This window comes from Podarcis bocagei, assembly GCF_964188305.1.
Source record: "Podarcis bocagei genome assembly, chromosome: 8".
NCBI lineage: Eukaryota > Metazoa > Chordata > Lepidosauria > Squamata > Lacertidae > Podarcis > Podarcis bocagei.
In genome coordinates, this window is record NC_138133.1 from 25602203 (window position 1) to 25614158 (window position 11956).

The window sequence follows — 11956 nt, forward strand, 5'->3', positions numbered from 1 at the left end:
ACATAAATAGGTCACACATTCCTTTTATGTGCTTTTAACAGTAAGACCAGAAATAGAGCTGCCTCTATTAGTCTTTTCTTATCCCAATCCTAAAATGTAGCTATCTAATTCCTCCTCTATTCCCAAATTTCAAAAGCAAGTTATGAGAGAGAGATAGTTTCTGGAGTACTTTAGAGTCAGCCATTTTTTTAAAAAGGGCTGATAATGGATTTGTTGCTGACAAACTTGTATGTCAGGGAAGAGCTTGAAAAGTTCATTTTTAAAAGGAACTTGTTCCAAGTTCAGAAGAACTACTTCCAGTTCATTTTTGTCCCTTTACAAAACAAACAAGTTTGTTCAGTTCAAGTTCAACCTTTTGGCAAAAGATTTTCAACGTTCCAAATACAACAAGCAGTCTTGTAGGAGTATAAAATATACTTAAGACAAAGAAAACACCAAAACACACAGGGAAAAGTGAGTTTATTTTTCCTCACAATTGTTATATTTTAGCTTCAAGGCCCAAATACAGGTCAAAAGCATAACAAGCACCCGTAAGAGAATGAAGTTGAAAATGAATTAGAAATCGTTCTGCCCCCAAGTGATTTTAATTCAAGTTCTGGTCACCTGGCAATTGTGGAACCTACTTTCAGGGGTAGTTTTGAAGTTTTTCAATGGATCCAGTGAACCTTGTTAAACTGAACTCAGTCATTCCATGCACTGGTCAGGGGTGGGGAACCTGTAGCCCTCCAGATGTTGGCTCCTATAATTCTTGACCATTGACCATGCTGGTTGAGGCTGATAGGAGCTGGAGTTCAACAACATCTGGAGGGCCACAGCTTCCCCATCCCTGATATATGTCAAGATGTGCACCAACACAAATCATAAAATACTACAAATGTTTTAATTGGTTCAGAAGAATGTAATTAATTCACAAAATACATGCTGTACACTTATCAGCAAGAATGTAGTCAGTTCTTGAATTACTGTATATTTTCGCTCCATGAGGTGCACCTGACCATAAGGCGTACCTTGTTTTTTGAGGGGGAATTCAAGGAAAAAAATATTCTTTAAAGGGAGCGCTGAGCAGAGCCTGTATGCGTCCCAGACTCTGCTCAGCGCTCCCTTTCACGAGCCGCGTGGAGTGGGGGGGGGCTTTTCCCATCTGCCTCCCCCCTGCATTCGCTCCATAAGACGCACACACATTTCCCCTTACTTTTTAGGAGGAAAAAAGTGTGTCTTATGGAGCGAAAAATATGGTATACTTTGTTCAACAACAAGGAAGTCCTATAACAGATCCAGTTTCATAATAAGACATCAATTTTTTGTGAGCTTACAAACCTCTGTTCTCTGTACTGACCCTGCTTTAGTTATCATGGTACACCTTTGGTCTGGTGGGCTTTGGACTGATCCATCATAGTAGTTCTTAGGCAGGCCGAGAAATTTGATTCATGGAAGATGTGGCTATCAATGCCTACTGGTTCTGATGACTATATTCTACTTCTAGTTACTGCATAATAAAATGGGAGAGGATTTGTGGTCTTTATAATTTTTGCTTAGGCAACTGGTTGGCCACTATAGAAAACACAATGCTGGGTTGAATAGCCCTCTAATTTTCATCTTCCATTCTGTTTTCATCTTCTATTTCTACTTTATTGAATTCTGGGAATTATCATTTTCTGGGACCTCAGCACTTTGTCTAAACTGGAATATTTGTGATAACGTGGCTTAGTCTGTGATGCTAAACTAAGTTTAGAACCCTTCTGGAGTTTACGTGAAGCATATTTTTTAAAAGGTTAAGGAGGTCACTTGCCTTTTACCTGAACTCCTACAAAAACAAGCAAGAGTTGCAGAATGACTCCTTAGGGTTCTCCCCCTTTGTGGGGGAGAAGGTGTGTTCAGCAGCCAATTGTGAACAAAAAAATCCTAGTTTAGGCCAATAATAATGGGGAGTGATCACAAAGAGGCTGGATTGTAGGCAGTTAGAGACATGAACTCTGTACTTCTCTGGCTCTCAAACAGCTGGTTTATAGGAATATTAATCATATTTTGCTGTGTGTTTTCAGTGTGGGCTTTTACATTAAAGCAAACCACGTGACACATTGCATAAGGGGATATTTAGAAAAATGTCATTCTTGATCTGGCAATCTATGCAAGAGCATATGTGGTTAAAAAAAATTAATAACACAGCAGGAGGTGTCTTCAGGCACATCTGGAGTAATATTGATGGGGAGACTTTGCATCAGTTTTTGTGCGTTGCATTATCAATATGTAATGCGAGAAAGGTTAAGGAGTCCAAAACCTAATAAAATGCTCCTCAACCCTGTGAAAGGTCCTTGCCGTGTGATTTGTAAACTCTTGTAACATTTAGCCATTAGATGATTAAGTGGATTGTCCCTAGTAGCCCTCAAGAATTTGCAGATAAGAAGCATTCTCAGAGCATTTCTATGAAACCTAGATCAGAATTAAAAGGAGTCATTCCAGGAAACTGGGTTTTTTGTTTTGTTTTTAAGTCATAAACACTTCCAGTACATTTGACAGACATATTTAAAGCAGGAAGGTTCACGTCCCATTTGACAAGATTATTGAAGCCGTGCAGTGCTGAAACGCTGAGAGTGAATGTTATTTCCCAGTTAACTGGATGGTGTGCCTGATTATTGACATGTCCATCAGCCGAGCCCTTCACACGTGAAGGAAACCCAAAAGCTACGTGCCCCTTTTCCAGCACTTGATGGCCAAGAGATCTAGGCTGTGTTTCACATAAAGCAGGTATACTCTACCCATGTGAAGTACGATGGGTGGGGAACATTTTACAGCTCTGAGGGCCACAACGCCTCATGGGGGAACTTCCAACAGACTCATGGCAGATGTGTCTCCAATCATTGTATGATAGAGTACATTTCAGGTTCACAAAAGCCAGCGGTTTCTACATGCCACTGTCATGGACGGGTTGGACACAGAGGAATGATGGGAACAACCAGTTGGGGAACACCTAAGGGAAGAAAGCTCTGAACCCAGGTATTGGTGGTGGGATGAATGGTCAGAGGGAGAAGCCTGGGAGGAGGAGGTGTCGGAAGCTGAGGAGGTAACAGGATTTAGTGAGTAGGGAGAGTCTGGCAGATGTCCAGAAGCAGGAGGGGAGGCAGAGATGAATCAGGCTGGTGAAGAAGCCAGGGTATCTCCCCTCCTACTGCGACAAGCTTTCCTCCTGCCTGGTCTCCCAAGACATGAAGAGGTATGAAGATAGAGGAGCAGAGACAAGTGCATCAGCACATTCTCCGATTGCTTGGGAAGGATCCAGGAGAGGAGGCTTAGGCAGCCACAGGAAGGCGGGAGCCTTTAGTCTCCACAACTGCCTCATACGGGCAAGATTTACCAAGAAAAGATGTTGGCTCCTTGGGCCTGCACTCCTGAGCAGACCTTGTTTCTTCTAATAAAGAGTTAACTTCATTTACTCAGTGTGATTTATTGCAGGCCCACTCCTGACTCCCACACATTCATCTGTCTTCCATCCAGGCAACCAACAGGCTTCCTCAGAGTTCAAGGATGCAAGCCAGTCAGGCAAAAGCACTCAAGGAGGGTATGGAGGAGCACCACTGAGGGATGTAGCTTAAGGAGAGGTCTGGAGGCCAGGTAGGGAGGCTTCAAACGTCACATTTGCCCCCAGACTGGAGGTTCCTCATTCCTGGTGTGTGCACTGTGAGGGCTAACCTTGTTCTAAGCCCCATATCCCAAGGTATACACATACTGAAGATTCTTGCAGAAGTCCAGTTTCCTTTGGGTTCTTGAAAGACCACAGTCTTCCTTTGATAACCAGATTTCCCACTGCGGACTCACAGTGACATGGCAGTATGGTCTATCTAACTAAGTTGCTTGGTGCTTATCACTCAGGTTTCCTACTATAAAGCCTTCGCCACAATTGTGTACCAAAGCTTTGAGGAAATCTAGGTCTTGGTTTTGAGCAGTGCTTTTTTTCTAGAAAAATAGGTGCAGGAACTCACCATAAAGTTATTCCAGTAAGTGCCTCACTTTTTAGCAACTAAAAAAAGAGGGGTCAGTACTGCATATCCTTGAGTACACCCTGGAGAAAAAGAAAACTAGTTTTGAGACTTAAAAACCTGTTTCTGAAATAAGAGAAGGGAAAGTGGCTGTGGGTTCTCCCAGGGGGGAAGAGAAGAGGATTTGGTGAGAAGAGATATTTCAGTGGTTTGGTGGGTGATTAACTTTTGATCTCTGCTCTCTTATAAAAGGGAAACCCTTCTCCCATGAATGTACTGTTTTCATGAACCAAGTCGCTTAATTTTGACCAGCGAACAGATGCTGTTCTTGTAGCAGTAATGGTATCATTGCATAATTTGGGTGCAAATAACCATTGTACGTCAACAGATTCTCCCTATATTGCATGGTTGGTTTATAGCTGGCTTATGCAATCTGCAGAAGGCAGTAGTAATGCCTGCCCTAGACTATATAATTTCTGACTGCAGGTATGTATGTATGTATGTATGTATGTATGTATGTATGTATTTGACAACTATTTCATTAAAAACAACAAAAATACAAAATAAAAAAATAAAAAAATTCCTTCCAGTAGCACCTTAAAGACCAACTAAGTTAGTTCTTGGTATGAGCTTTCGTGTGCATGCACACTTCTTCAGATACCAAGTGTGCATGCACACGAAAGCTCATACCAAGAACTAACTTAGTTGGTCTTTAAGGTGCTACTGGAAGGAATTTTTTTATTTTTTTATTTTGACTATGGCAGACCAACACGGCTACCTATCTGTAACAAAAATACATAAAACCATACTATAAAACAAGTTAAAAACTGACATCAATTAACGATTGTAGAAAGATGTATTCTTAATTGCCTGCATTAAAAAAACACGCATATTCAGTGGGCATTGAAAAAGTCAAAACAGAAGGCACCTGCTGGATCTGTTAGCAGAGTATTCTACAGGACTGGGCCAGTGACACTAAAGGCTCGATTCCTTGTCGTCAGTCAGTAGAGCATGTGACTCTTAATCTCAAGGTTGTGGGTTTGAGCCCCACATTGGAAGCTATAGCACCACAGTACCAATACAGCCCAGTTTAGGGTGCTTCCTGGAGCATCTCCCAGGAGTTTCCGGGTTTGGGTGGGGAGTTCAGGTGGGCCTGGACTCAAGAATCTGTTGTGACAATCCGTGCAAAGTTGGGTGTCTGCCTACAGAGACATGAGGAATAACGAAACTCAGACAAACCTAGCAAATGAATGACCTTTTATCTACAGTGGAAAAATTAACATCCTCAGTCAAGGACCACAGAACTTGAGTAATGGGGTAGTCAGACCTGTGTCATCTAATACATTGTTGGCTTAAGCTGTTGCTTCAGCCGGTGACTTGCAAGTTGTATTTGACATTTTATTTCACCTCCTGTTGGCGCCCATTTCCAGGAGACAATACGTTGGTTTCATTTATCGGTTGTTTCACGATGCTTACTTTTCCCTGAGTCTAGAAACTGAGAACATCAGTTCAGTCCTAGGTGGGCAAACTCCCATGTCCTAAGACTGTGAGAAGAAATAATCTCCTGCAGCCTTTCCTCTCTATTAGCCTATGGAATTGGGTGTAGAGAACATGGTGAGCTCAGCTAGACTTGCGAGGGGAGTCAACCTTTGTTACATGCTCACCTAAAATGTCACATTTTGAAATGTCACCCCTTTCCCTGTAGTTTCGTGGCATCCTAATGACCAGGTAGTACAGCTCTCTGGGTGAAAGGCCAGGACCAGTGGCGTAGCGTGGGGGGTGCAGGGGGGGCCGGCCGCACCGGGCGCGACATCTGGGGGTTAGGGTTAGGGGGTGCAAATCCACGGGTTAGGGGGCGCAAATTACTTGCCTTGCCCCGGGTGCTGACAACCCACGCTACGCCACTGGCCAGGACTATCCACATAGTGGCTGCCTACACAGACAATTCAGACCACAGGCAGAGAGCAAGTTTTTGTAGGAGATTCCTGTGCAGCAGATGACTAAAGCAAGAGGGCCAAGCCATACTCTGGAGCAAGAAGAAAGAAAAATAGGCACTGAGCAAAAGTATTTCATTCATTTCACTTGTGATTTGTGTACCGCCTTTCTATATTGCTTTACACAAGTCAGTTTACAGCAACAACAGTGGCGTAGCGTGGTGGGTGCAGGGGGGGCCGGCCGCACCGGGCGCAACATCTGGGGGTTAGGGTTAGGGGGCGCAAATCCACGGGTTAGGGGGCGCAAATTACTTGCCTTGCCCCGGGTGCTGACAACCCACGCTACGCCACTGAGCAACAAAATACACAACAAAGGACCCACACACAAAATGTAACTTTAGAATGAATGACTTATATCCAACAAAGTAATATTCAATAATCTATTGGTATATAATAGTACACAATGAAATTAACTCTCAAAACATCAGCAAGTAATAATTAAACTCACTCTTAACACTTACAGTCAATATCTACTAAACTATGATCAATCAGAATAACTGCAAGTCACAATGCATAAAATACCAAAATACACACAAAACCATGTCAAAGGGTCAAACTGAGAAAGAAAGAGACACAACTTGGGAAATTATTATTTTTTTTAAAGCCCTGAAATGGGTTCATGTTTTTTGATCCTTTTGCAGGACTGAATTTTCAAAAGATGAGAGTTGGGCTAAGATCTGGGAGGGTCTAGTCCCCAGCCAACCATGAAGATCCCTGAGTTAGCTGGGGCCACTCACTGTCTCTCAGCCTATTCTACCTCACAGGTTTGCTGGGAGAATAAAAGGGGGGGAATCAGGTGTGTGGGATATAAATGAAATAGATAAAACAACAATGAGGCTTAGCCAAATTCATGGAGGATAAAGCTCTCAGTGGCTACTGGGATGGACTTGGGATACTGCGGTGAGTGGAGCAAGAGACCCTTCATTGCAGAGTCGTGGGTCTGAGCCCCACTTTGGGCAAAAGATTCCTGAATTGCAGGGAGTTGGACTCATGATCCCTTCCAACTCTACAATTCTGTGATTTTTAACTCTATGATAATCTTGCTGATTATATGCTTGCCCGAGAAACAGAGGCAACATGCCAGAGGATGCCATTTGCTGGCCAACAGCAGGAGTGCTTTTGGCCTTGTGTCCTCCATGCGGGCTTCCCAAGATAACTGGAGGGTGGACTAGGCAGGCCTGTGGTCTGAGCTTTGCTACTCAGTTCAATGAGAATTAATTGTACAGTGGTACCTCGCAAGACGAATGCCTCGCAAGACAAAAAACTCGCTAGACGAAAGGTTTTTTCGTCCGCGATTTGCCTCGCAAGACGAATTTCCCTATGGGCTTGCTTCGCAAGACGAAAACGTCTTGCGACTTTGTTAAGCCGTTTAAACCGTGCTTCGCAAGACGAAAAATTCGCTAGACGGCAAAACTCGCGGAACGAATTAATTTCGTCTTGCGAGGCACCACTGTACTCTTACAGGTACTCTAGATTCTTCATCAGCAATTAATTTAGCTGTTGATAGAAATTGCACCCCATCTCTTGCCCTCGAGGCATTTTACAATAATAAAAGACAATTGTAAACAACCACCAGCCAGATGAAAAACAAAAACAGCCAAAACAGCTTAAATGACAAAACTGAAGCTACATCAGAAGGATCTAAAAAATTGCAAGGGGGGGATGACAGGAAAGGTGTCACCTACCACCCCAAAGGTAACAAAGATGGCAGCAAGCAAATATGACTGGTTTTTTTATTATAAAAAAGGTAAAGGATCCCTGGGCAGTTAAGTCCAGTCAAAGGCAACTATGGGGTTGCAGCGCTCATCTCACTGTCAGACCAAGGGAGCCGGTGTTTCTCCACAGACAGCTTTCTGGGTCTTGTGGCCAGCATGACTAAACTACTTCTGGCACAACTGTGAAGGAAACCAGAGCGCACAGAAACACCGTTTACCTTCCCGCTGGAGTGGTACCTATTTATCTACTTGCACTTTGACGTGCTTTCAAACTGCTAGGTTGGCAGGAGCTGGGACAGAGCAACAGGAGCTCACCCCATCATGGGGATTCGAACTGACGACCTTCCGATCAGCAAGCCCAAGAGGCTCTGTGGTTTAGACCACAGTGCCACCCACATCCCTATGACTGAATAGAGAGCCCCATAAATTGCTTAGGAATTTTAAAAATATATGAAGTGGTTTATTAATGCTTTTATTTAAGAAGTCAATAATTCAGATTCCACCACAGAAACAGTCCTCTCTCCAGTAGTTACCCACCTGACCTTAAAAAAAGCAGGGGAGCATGATGGGCAGGGTTCCTGTAGAGAGAACGTAGTCTGTGCTATCTAATTACCTTGTAAGAGAACATTATCCTGACATTTGCCCCCTCTTTTCCTCCCCCCCCCTTTTCCTTTTTGTTGTTGACTTCCTTTTGCATGCCATGAAATGTTGTCTGCAGCAAAATTATTGTGGGAATACCCCCCAGAAGCCACCAGGGCCTTCACTGTGAGAAACATCACTGCAAAGTCTGTCACCAAAATCACCATAGCTGGCAATCTATTCCACAAACAAATATCTATTCCTATATTGAGGTTGAAATCCTGTACCCATTTACATGGGAGTAAGCTCCATTGAGGGACGCGGGTGGTGCTGTGGGTTAAACCACAGAGCTAGGGCTTGCTGATCACAAGGTCGGCGTTGGAATCCCTGCGATGGGGTGAGGTCCCTGCTCCTGCCCACCTAGCAGTTTGAAAGCACATCAAAGTAGTACCAGCACATCTTTTTGTTGTTGTTAAAAAGTGTGGCATTTACTGTAACAACTTCATGGTGAGTACTGGCACCTATTTTTTTAGGGAAAAAACTAACGCTGTTTGTTTTGTGGTTGGTGTTTTTAAGAAAATGCTGAGGTCATTGGACCTATCAGGAATCTCTCTCTCTGGTGTTATGTTTGATTGTTCGTCTGGAGTATCTGCTTTGCCTCCTCCCTTGGGGAAAAAACCCTCTGTAGATGCCCATGTTTGTGGGTAGGGAATTGGGGATATGATCTTTCAGCCTTCCTCTTGTTGAAACTTGTGAAAGCCAAACCAGTAAGACTTTCTCTCTAGTTGATAAAAGACCATACGTTATGCTTTGGATTGGGCGAACTGCCTTCATTGTGACCTCAAAGGAAGATCAAGGCAACTATTCCATTCGCTCTGCAAATTATTTAGCAGCTCTGTAAAGGTAAAGGTGCCCGTGACCATTAGGTCCAGTCATGGATGACTCTGGGATTGCGGTGCTCATCTCGCTCTATAGGCCAAGGGAGCTGGCGTACAGCTTCCGGGTCATGTGGCCAGCATGACTAAGCTGCTTCTGGCGAACCAGAGCAGCGCACGGAAACATCGTTTACCTTCCTACCGGAGCAGTACCTATTTATCTACTTGCACTTTGACGTGCTTTTGAACTGCTAGGTTGGCAGGAGCAGAGACCGAGCAACGGGAGCTCACCCCGTCGCGGGATTCGAACCGCCGACCTTCTGATTGGCAAGCTCAAGAGGCTCTGGTTTAGACCACAGTGCCACCTGCATCCCTAACATGCTGCTCTGTCCCATCTGGAGCAGCCGGGGAATTATGTGAGGCTGCTGTTTGTGGATTTTAGCTCTGCTTTTAACACTATCCTCCCCCATAGACTGGTGTCCAAGCTAGAGACGATTGGACTCCCCAACTCCACCTGTCTCTGGGTTTTGGATTTTTTGTCAGAACGTTCTCAGAGGGTTAGAGTAGGGTCACATGTGTCCACAGCCCTTAGCCTTAACACCGGCTCACCACAGGGTTGCGTGTTGAGTCCCCTGCTCTCTGCTCTCTATACATATGACTGTACAGCCATCTACTCCAGCAACAAAATCATCAAGTTTGCTGATGATACTACGGTGGTGGGGCTCATTTCAGGAGGGGATGAGTCCGCCTATCGGGACGAGGTGGAGCGGCTCTGTGTTTGGTGTGGAGAGAACAATCTGGCTCTTAATACGGCTAAGACCAAGGAATTGGTGGTGGATTACAGGGGAAAAAAGGCGGACATTCAGCCCTTGTATATCAACGGGGAACGGGTGGAGAGGGTGGCGGAATTCAGGTTTTTGGGAGTGACTATGGATCAGGGCATGACTTGGAGCGCAAATACCACTGCTCTGGTGAAGAAGGCCCAGCAGAGAATTTATTTCCTCAGACTTTTAAAAAAGAACAATCTGAGTGAGAGACTGCTGGTGTCCTTCTACCGAGGCTCCATAGAGAGCATACTCACATACTGTATTTGTGCTTGGTTCTCCAGTTGTACAGCTAGAGAGAGGAAGGTGCTCCAGAAGGTCATAACCACAGCCCAAAGGATTATTGGTCACCCTCTCCCACCTTTGGAAGAACTGTACGGTTCCCGTTGCCTTAGGAAAGCAAACAACATCCTGCAGGATCCATCTCACCCGGGATACAGTCTGTTTGCACTACTGCCTTCTGGCAGGAGGTATAGAAACATCAAGTCAAGGACAAATAGACTGAAAAACAGTTTCTATCCAAGAGCTGTGGCCTTTTTGAATGCTGTAACTCGATAGTGAGATCTGGGAGTTTTTGGGGGTGGGTGTGGGTGTGGTTGGAAGGTGGTTTGTTTGGTTGTTGTTGTTGTTTTGCTTTTACTGTTTTTAAGGGATGGCATCCAATTTCGTTGCACTTGTGCAATGTTGCACTAGTGTAATGACAATAAAGAATCTATCTATCTAACAGCTCTGTAGGAACTGCTTAAAAATTATTTTGCACACCCCACCCCCGGTAGAACTGGATCCTATCATTATAATTTCACCTCTGTTCCCACACTTGTATAATCTGTGTTACAGTTAGACATACTGCATACTGTGATTTTTAGTTTTCTTTCAAATCCACAGGACTTTCAGTGGGTGGGGGGAATTGTGACCCAACGAAGCATGAAAAGGAGAAACATAAACTGATGCAAGGAGGAGGAGGAACTTAAATCTGGTTCCTTAGAGTTTATACTGGAAATGGGAAAACACTTAAGGAATAATGCCTTCCACATGGTGATAGCCACTATAATTAAGTTATTTTAAGTTCTCATCTTTGCCTTCTAAAACAAAGTGACAAGCTGTTGATGGCAAGGTATAGATAAACATCAGTTTCATTGCAGAAGTGGGTTTTTAATTTTTTTTAAAAAAATGCTGCTGTTATCCTCACTGTTCTTATTGGTTTGACTTTTTCCTTTATGTTCTGCATAAGGAACACATGCATTTTATAAATGAATAAGCTATGCAGCTTGAGAGTGAAGCTCTTTGCTTTTAACACAGCTCTCAGAGAAATCAATGAGATGAAGGAAAATTGAGCTGATTGGTTTCTCATTCAAAAAGGAAGTTGATATTTACCGTAGCTACAGGCCGCCGTCAATCTAACTAGTAATCTGTGGGTGGTGGTTTTCTTTTCCTGAAAGCTTCTTTTATGAGGTGTTTCCCCACCTCCATGCCAGTGACAAATGCTGATGTAAACAGCATAGATCTGCTAATTTGAAAGGCCACTGAATCCTCTGTTCTTTCCATAAATCTGTCGAAACATAGGGGCTCATAACCTAAAGCCCCTGCAGGAGCTACAACATACCAGTCAAAGCTAAAAACTTCAAGTTCCATATATTTCAATGGGAGAATTAAATACCTACTTAATACTCTCCCATTGAAATCAAACTTTGGCTGGACAGTGTCGGAGGTTTTCAGCAATAGACCCATCACAGATCGATTGGACACATCCCAGAATTGGATACAGTATTCCAGGTGTGGTCTGATCAAGGGAAGCAACACTATTCTTTCTTGGGTCAGACCACACCTGGAATACTGTGCCCAATTCTGGGCACCACAATTTAGGAAGGATGTTGACAAGCTGGAATGTATGCAGAGGAGGGCAACTAAGGTGATGGAAACCAAGCCTTATGAGGAACAGTTGAAGGAGATGGGTATGTTTAGCCTGGAAAAGAGGACACCCAGAGGAGATATGAT